Raw genomic sequence first — 9,138 nt, 5'->3', positions numbered from 1 at the left:
TTACGTGAGCTCGCGAGTTTGTACACTGTTTGTTGTGTAAACTCATGATTGTGAGCGCTGTGTTGTGTGAACACATGAGTGTGAGCGCTGTGTGTTGTGTAAACTGGGGACTGTGAGCGATGTGTCTTGCGTGGACTTGGGAGTGTGAGCGCTGTGTGTAGTGTGAAATCATGAGTGTGTGCACTTTATGTTGTGTGAACTCGTGAGTGTGAGCGCTGTGTGTTGTGTGAACTCATGAGTGTGAGCGATGTGTATTGTGTGAAATCTTGAGTGTGAGCACTGTGTGTTGTGTGAACGCATGAGTGTGCGCGCTGTGTGTTGTGTGAACTCATGAGTGTGAGCTCGGTGTGTTGTGAGAGCTCGGGGGTGTGAGCTCTGTGTTTTTTTGGACTCGTGACTGTGAGCACTGTGTTTTGTGTGAGCTAATGTGTGTTAGCTCTGTGTGTTGTGTGAGCTCTGGAGTGGGAGCTCGGTGAGTTGTGAGACCTCGTGGGTATGAGCTCTGTGTGTTGTGTGAAATCGTGGGTATGAGCACTGTGTGTTGTGTGAGCTAATGTGTGTGAGCACTGTGTGTTGCGTGAGCTCGGGAGTGTGAGCTTGGTGAATTGTGAGACCTCGTGAGTGTGAGCGCTGTGTGCATGTGTGAGTTATGAGTGTGAGCACGTGAGCACTTTATGTTATGTGAACTCGTGACTGTGAGCGCTGTATGTTGTGTGAACTCAGGAGTATTAGCGCCGTGTGTTGTGTGAGCTCGGGAGTGTGAGCTCGGTGAGTTACGTGAGCTCGGGATGTGTACACTTTGTTGTGTGAACTCATGAGTATGAGCGCTGTGTGTTGTGTGAACTCATGAGTGTGTGCGCTGTGTGTTGTGTAAACTGGGGACTGTGAGCGATGTGTCCTGTGTGGACTTGGGAATGTGAGCGCTGTCTGTTGTGTGAAATCATGAGTGTGAGTGCTGTGTGTTGTGTGATCTCGGGAGTGTGAGCGCTGTGTGTTGTGCGAATTCAGGAGTGTGAGATCGGTGAGTTATGAGAGCTCGGAGGTGTGAGCTCTGTGTGTTGTGTGAACTCAGGAGTGTGAGCACTATGTGTTGTATGATCTAATGAGTGTGAGCGCTGTGTGTTGTGTGAGCTCTGGAGTGTGAGCTTGGTGAATTGTGTGAGCTCGGATGTGTGTGCACTGTGTGTTGTGTGAACTCGTGAGTGTGAGCGATGTGTGTTTTGTGAACTCGGGAGTGTGAGCACTGTGTGTTTTGTGAACTCGCGAGTGTGAATTGTGTGAACTCGGGATAGTGTGAGCACTTCGTGTTGTGTGCAATCATGAACGTGAGCAGTGTATGTTGAGTAAACTGGGACGTGTAAGTGCTGTGTGTGGTGTGAACTCATGAGTGTGAATGCTGTGTGTTGTGTGAACTCATGAGTGTGGGCTCGGTGAGTTCTGAGAGCTCAAAGGTGTGATCACTGTGTGTTGTGTGAACTCATGAGTGTGAGCGCTGTGTGTTGTGTGAAATCATGAGTGTGAGCTTGGTGTGTTGTGAGAGCTCGGGAGTGTGAGCTCAGTGAGAGTTGTGAACTCAGGAGTGTGAACACAGTGTGTTGTGATAGCTCGGGGTGTGAGCTCTCTCTGTTGTGTGAATCATGAGTGTGAGTGCTGTGTGTTGTGTTAACTCGGGAGTGTGAGCGCTGTGTGCTGTGTGAACTCAGGTGTGTGAGCTTGGTGAGTTGTGAGAGTTCGGAGTTGTGAGCTCTGTGTTTGGTGTGAACTCAGGAGTGTGAGCACTGTGTGTTGTATGAGCTAAAGAGTGTGAGCGCTGTGTGTTGTGGGAGCTCGGGAGTGTGAGCTTGGTGAGCTGTGTGATCTCGTGAGTGTGAGCGCTATGTGTTGTACGAGTTATGAGTGTGAGCGCGAGAGCGCTTTATGGATTGTGTGCACTGTGTGTTGCGTGAACTCGTGAGTGTGAGCAGTGTGTGTTGTGTGAGCTCGGGAATGTGAGCACTGTGTGTTTTGTGAACTCGGGAGTGTGAGCGCTGTGTGTAGTGTGATCTCGGGAGTGTGAGCGCTGTGTGTTGTGTGAAATCATGAGTGTGAGCTCGGTGTGTTGTGAGAGCTCGGGAGTGTGAGCACAGTGAGTTTTATGAACTCAGGAGTTTGAGCACTGTGTGTTGTGAGAGCTCTGGGGTGTGAGCTCTGTGTGTTGTGTGAAATCATAAGTGTGAGTGCTGTGGGTAGTGTGAACTCGGGAGTGTGAGCGCAGTGTGATGTGTGAACTCAGGAGTGTGAGCTCGGTGAGTTGTGAGAGCTCGGAGGTGTGAGCTCTGTGTGTAGTGTGAACTCAGGAGTGTGAGCACTATGTGCTGTATGAGATAATGAGTGTGAGCGCTGTGTGATTTGTGAAATCTGGAGTGTGAGATGGGGGAATTTTGTGAGCTCGGGAGTGTGTGCACTGTGTGTTGTGTGAACTCATGAGTGTGAGCGCTGTGTGTTCTGTGAACTCATGAGTGTGAGCGCTTGTATTGTGTGAAATAATGTGTGTGAGCTCGGTGTGTTGTGAGAGATCGGGGGTGTGAGCTCTGTGTGTTGTGTGAACTCGTGAGTCTGAGCACTGTGTATTGTGTGAGCTAATGAGTGTGAGCGCTGTGTGTTGTGTATGTTTGGGAGTGGGAGTTCGGTGAGATGTGAAACCTCGGAGGAGTAATCTCTGTGTGTTGTGTGAACTCGTGAGTGTGAGTACTGTGTGTTGTGTGAGCTAATGTGTGTGAGCACTGTGTGTTGTGTGAGCACGGGAGTGTGAGCTTGGTGAGTTGCGTGACCTCGTGAGTGTGAGCGCTGTGTGTTGTTTGAGATATGAGTGTGAGCGCGTGATTGATTTATGTTATGTGAACTCGGGAGCGTAACTGCTGTAAGTTGTGTGAAGTCAGGAGTATTAGGGCTGTGTGTTGTGTGATCTCTGGAATGTGAGCGCTGTGTGTTGTGTGAAATCATGAGTGTGAGCTCGGTGTGTTGTGAGAGCTCGGGAGTGTGAGCACAGTGAGTTTTATGAACTCAGGATTTTGTGCACTGTGTGTTGTGAGAGCTCGGGGGTGTGAGCACTGTGTGTTGTGTGAAATCATAAGTGTGAGTGCTGTGTGTAGTGTGAACTCGGGAGTGTGAGCGCAGTGTGATGTGTGAACTCAGGAGTGTGAGCTCGGTGAGTTGTGAGAGCTCGGAGGTGTGAGCTCTGTGTGTTGTGTGAACTCAGACGTGTGAGCACTATGTGCTGTATGAGATAATGAGTGTGAGCGCTGTGTGCTTTGTGAAATCTGGAGTGTGAGATGGGGAATTTTGTGAGCTCGGGAGTGTGTGCACTGTGTGTTGTGTGAACTCATGAGTGTGAGAGCTGTGTGTTCTGTGAACTCATGAGTGTGAGCGCTTGTATTGTGTGAAATCATGAGTGTGAGCTTGGTTTGTTGTGAGAGATCGGGGGTGTGAGCTCTGCGTGTTGTGTGAACTCGTGAGTGTGAGCACTGTGTATTGTGTGAGCTAATGAGTGTGAGCGTTGTGTGTTGTGTATGTTCGGGAGTGGGAGTTCGGTGAGATGTGAAACCTCGGGGGAGTAATCTCTGTGTGTTGTGTGAACTCGTGAGTGTGAGTACTGTGTGTTGTGTGAGCTAATGTGTGTGAGCACTGTGTGTTGTGTGAGCACGGGAGTGTGAGCTTGGTGAGTTGCGTGATCTCGTGAGTGTGAGCGCTGTGTGTTGTTTGAGATATGAGTGTGAGCGCGTGATTGATTTATGTTATGTGAACTCGGGAGCGTAACTGCTGTATGTTGTGTGAACTCAGGAGTATTAGCGCTGTGTGTTGTGTGAACTCAGGAGTGTGAGCTCTGTGTGTTGTGCGAACTTAAGAGTGTGAACGCTCTGTGTTGTGTGAGCTCGGGAGTGTGAGCTCGATGAGTTGTGAGAGCTCAGAGGTGTGAAATCTGTGGGTTGTGTGAACTCAGGTGTGTGAGCACTATGTGTTGTATGAGCTAATGAGTATGAGCGCTGTGTATTATGCGTGCTCGGGAGTGTGAGCTGGGGGAATAGAGTGAGCTCGGGAGTATGTGCACTGTGTGTTGTGTGAACTCGTGAGTGTGAGCGCTGTGTCTTGTTTGAACTCATGAGTGTGAGCACTGTGTATTCGGTGAAATCATGAGTGTGAGCACTGTGTGCGTGTGAACTCATGAGTGTACGCGCTGTGTGTTGTGCGAACTCATGACTGTGAGCACTGTGTGTTGTGTGAGCTAATGTGTGTGAGCACTGTGTGTTGTGTGAGTTATGAGTGTGAGCGCGTGAGCGCTTTATGTTATGTGAGATCGGGAGTGTGAGCGCTGTATGTTGTGTGAACTCAGGAGTATTAGCGCTGTGTGTTGTGTGAACTCAGGAGTGTGAGCTCTGTGTGTTGTGCAAACTTAAGAGTGTGAGCGCTGTGTGTTGTGTGAGCTCGGGAATGTGAGCTCGGTGAGTTACGTGAGCTCGGGAGTGTGTCCACGTTTTGTTGTGTAAACTCATGATTGTGAACATTGTGTGTTGTGTGAACTCATGAGTGTGAGCGCTTTGTGTTGTGTAAACTCGGGACTGTGAGCGATGTGCCTTGTGTGGACTTGGGAGTGTGAGCGCTGTGTGTTGTGTGAAATCATGAATGTGAGTGCTGTGTGTTGTGTGAGCCCGGGAGTGTGAGCTCGGTGAGTTACGTGAGCTCGGGCGTGTGATTACTGTGTTTTGTGTGAGCTAATGTGTGTGAGCACTGTGTGTTGTGTGAGCTCTGGAGTGTGAGCTTGGTGAGTTGCATGATCTCGTGAGTGTGAGCGCTGTGTGTTGTTTGAGTTATGAGTGTGAGCGCGTGATCGAATTATGTTATGTGAACTCGGGAGTGTGAGCGCTGTATGTTGTGTGAACTCAGGAGTATTAGCGCTGTGTGTTGTGTGAACTCCGGAGTGTGAGCTCTGTGTGTCGTGCGAACTTAAGAGTGTGAACGCTCTGTGTTGTGTGAGCTCGGGAGTGTGAGCTCGATGAGTTGTGAGAGCTCGGAGGTGTGAAATCTGTGGGTTGTGTGAAATCAGGTGTGTGAGCACTATGTGTTGTATGAGCTAATGAGTGTGAGCGCTGTGTGTTATGAGTGCCCGGGAGTGTGAGCTGGGGGAATTGTGTGAGCTCGGGAGTGTGTGCACTGCGTGTTGTGTGAACTCGTGAGTGCGAGCGCTGTGTGTTGTGTGAACTCGTGAGTGTGAGCGCTGTGTGTTGTGTGAACTCATGAGTGTGAGCACTGTGTATTCGGTGAAATCATGAGTGTGAGCACTGTGTGTGTGTGAACTCATGAGTGTGCGCGCTGTGTGTTGTGTGAACTCATGAGTGTGAGCACTGTGTTGTGTGAGCTAATGTGTGTGAGCACTGTGTGTTGTGTGAGTTATGAGTGTGAGCGCGTGAGCGCTTTATGTTATGTGAACTCGGGTGTGTGAGCGCTGTATGTTGTGTGAACTCAGGAGTATTAGCGCTGTGTGTTGTGTGAACTCAGGAGTGTGAGCTCTGTGTGTTGTGCGAACTTAAGAGGGTGAGCGCTGTGTGCTGTGTGAGCTCGGGAGTGTGAGCTCGGTGAGTAACGTGAGCTCGGGAGTGTGTACACTTTTTGTTGTGTAAACTCATGATTGTGAGCACTGTGTGTTGTGTGAACTCATGAGTGTGAGCGCTTTGTATTGTGTAAACTGGGGACTGTGAGCGATGTGCCATGCATGGACTTGGGAGTGTGAGCGCTGTGTGTTGTGTGAAATCATGAATGTGAGTCCTGTGTGTTGTGTGAGCCCGGGAGTGTGAGCTTGGTGAGTTACGTGAGTTCGGGAGTGTGTACACTGTTTGTAGTGTGAACTCATGTGTGTGAGCGCTGTGTGTTGTGTGAAATCATGAGTGTGTGCGCTGTGTGTTGTGTGAACTTATGAGTGTGAGCGCGTGATCGATTTATGTTATGTGAACTCGGGAGTGTGACCGATGTATGTTGTGTGAACTCAGGAGTAATAGCGCTGGGTGTTGTGTGAACTCAGGAGTGTGAGCTCTGTGTGTTGTGCGAAATTAAGAGTGTGAACGCTCTGTGTTGTGTGAGTTCGGGAGTTGTGGGAGCTCGGAGGTGTGAAATCTGTGGGTTGTGTGAACTCAGGTGTGTGAGCACTATGTGTTATATGAGCTAATGAGTGTGAGCGCTGTGTGTTATGAATGATCAGGAGTGTGAGCTGGGGGAATAGTGTGAGCTCGGGAGTATGTGCACTGTGTGTTGTGTGAACTCGTGAGTGTGAGCGCTGTGTGTTGTGTGAACTCATGAGTGTGAGCACTGTGTATTCGGTGAAATCATGAGTGTGAGCACTGTGTGTGTGTGAATTCATGAGTATGCACGCTGTGAGTTGTGTGAACTCATGAGTGGGAGCACTGTGTGTTGTGTGAGCTAATGTGTGTGAGCACTATGTGTTGAGTGAGTTATGAGTGTGAGCGCGTGAGCGCTTTATGTTATGTGAACTCGGGAGTGTGAGCGCTGTAAGTTGTGTGAACTCAGGAGTATTAGCGCTGTGTGTTGTGTGAACTCAGGAGTGTGAGCTCTGTGTGATGTGCGAACTTAAGAGTGTGAGCGCTGTGTGTTGTGGGAGCTCGGGAGTGTGAGCTCGGTGAGTAACGTGAGCTCGGGAGTGTGTACACTTTTTGTTGTGTAAACTCATGATTGTGAGCATTGTGTGTTGTGTGAACTCATGAGTGTGAGCGCTTTGAGTTGTGCAAACTGGGGACTGTGAGCGATGTGCCTTGCATGGACTTGGGAGTGTGAGCGCTGTGTGTTGTGTGAAATCATGAATGCGAGTCCTGTGTGTTGTGTGAGCCCGGGAGTGTGAGCTCGGTGAGTTACGTGAGCTCGGGAGTGTGTACACTGTTTGTAGTGTGAACTCATGTGTGCAAGCGCTGTGTGTTGTGTGAACTCATGAGTGTGCGCGCTGTGTGTTGTGTGAACTCATGACTGTGAGCACTGTGTGTTGTGTGAGCTCGGGAGTGTGAGATTGGTGAGTTGCATGGTCTCGTGAGTGTGAGCGCTGTGTGTTGTTTGAGTTATGAGTGTGAACGCGTGATCGATTTATGTTATGTGAACTCGGGAGTGTGACCGCTGTATGTTGTGTGAACTCAGGAGTATTAGCGCTGTGTGTTGTGTGAAATCAAGAGTGTGAGCTCTGTGTGTTGTGCGAACTTAAGAATGTGAATGCTCTGTGTTGTGTGAGCTCGGGAGTGTGAGCTAGATGAGTTGTGAGAGCTCGGAGGTGTGAAATCTGTGGGTTGTGTGAACTCAGGTGTGTGAGCACTATGTGTTGTATGAGCTAATGAGTGTGAGCGCTGTGTGTTATGAGTGATCGGGAGTGTGAGCTGGGGTTATAGTGTGTGCTCGGGAGTGTGTGCACTGTGTGTTGTGTGAACTCGTGAGTGTGAGCGCTGTGTCTTGTTTGAACTCATGAGTGTGAGCACTGTGTATTCGGTGAAATCATGAGTGTGAGCACTGTGTGCGTGTGAACTCATGAGTGTACGCGCTGTGTGTTGTGCGAACTCATGTCTGTGAGCACTGTGTGTTGTGTGAGCTAATGTGTGTGAGCACTGTGTGTTGTGTGAGTTATGAGTGTGAGCGCGTGAGCGCTTTATGTTATGTGAACTCGGGAGTGTGAGCGCTGTATGTTGTGTGAACTCAGGAGTATTAGCGCTGTGTGTTGTGTGAACTCAGGAGTGTGAGCTCTGTGTGTTGTGCAAACTTAAGAGTGTGAGCGCTGTGTGTTGTGTGAGCTCGGGAATGTGAGCTCGGTGAGTTACGTGAGCTCGGGAGTGTGTCCACGTTTTGTTGTGTAAACTCATGATTGTGAACATTGTGTGTTGTGTGAACTCATGAGTGTGAGCGCTTTGTGTTGTGTAAACACGGGACTGTGAGCGATGTGCCTTGCGTGGACTTGGGAGTGTGAGTGCTGTGTGTTGTGTGAAATCATGAATGTGAGTGCTGTGTGTTGTGTGAGCCCAGGAGTGTGAGCTCGGTGAGTTACGTGAGCTCGGGTGTGTGATTACTGTGTTTTGTGTGAGCTAATGTGTGTGAGCACTGTGTGTTGTGTGAGCTCGGGAGTGTGAGCTTGGTGAGTTGCATGATCTCGTGAGTGTGAGCGCTGTGTGTTGTTTGAGTTATGAGTGTGAGCGCGTGATCGATTTATGTTATGTGAACTCGGAAGTGTGACCGATGTATGTTGTGTGAACTAAGGAGTATTAGCGCTGGGTGTTGTGTGAACTCTGGAGTGTGAGCTCTGTGTGTTGTGCGAACTTAAGAGTGTGAACGCTCTGTGTTGTGTGAGCTCGGGAGTGTGAGCTCGATGAGTTGTGGGAGCTCGGAGGTGTGAAATCTGTGGGTTGTGTGAACTCAGGTGTGTGAGCACTATGTGTTATATGAGCTAATGAGTGTGAGCGCTGTGTGTTATGAGTGATCAGGAGTGTGAGCTGGGGTTATAGTGTGTGCTCGGGAGTGTGTGCACTGTGTGTTGTGTGAACTCGTGAGTGTGAGCGCTGTGTCTTGTTTGAACTCATGAGTGTTAGCACTGTGTATTCAGTGAAATCATGAGTGTGAGCACTGTGTGCGTGTGAACTCATGAGTGTACGCGCTGTGTGTTGTGCGAACTCATGACTGTGAGCACTGTGTGTTGTGTGAGCTAATGTGTGTGAGCACTGTGTGTTGTGTGAGTTATGAGTGTGAGCGCGTGAGCACTTTATGTTATGTGAACTCGGGAGTGTGAGCGCTGTATGTTGTGTGAACTCAGGAGTATTAGCGCTGTGTGTTGTGTGAACTCAGGAGTGTGAGCTCTGTGTGTTGTGCAAACTTAAGAGTGTGAGCGCTGTGTGTTGTGTGAGCTTGGGAATGTGAGCTCGGTGAGTTACGTGAGCTCGGGAGTGTGTCCACGTTTTGTTGTGTAAACTCATGATTGTGAACATTGTGTGTTGTGTGAACTCATGAGTGTGAGCGCTTTGTGTTGTGTAAACTCGGGACTGTGAGCGATGTGCCTTGCGTGGACTTGGGAGTGTGAGCGCTGTGTGTTGTGTGAAATCATGAATGTGAGTGCTGTGTGTTGTGTGAGCC

This window comes from Pristiophorus japonicus, chromosome Y (assembly GCF_044704955.1).
Source record: "Pristiophorus japonicus isolate sPriJap1 chromosome Y, sPriJap1.hap1, whole genome shotgun sequence".
Classification (NCBI taxonomy): Eukaryota; Metazoa; Chordata; class Chondrichthyes; family Pristiophoridae; genus Pristiophorus; species Pristiophorus japonicus.
This window is presented reverse-complemented; position numbering follows the sequence as displayed.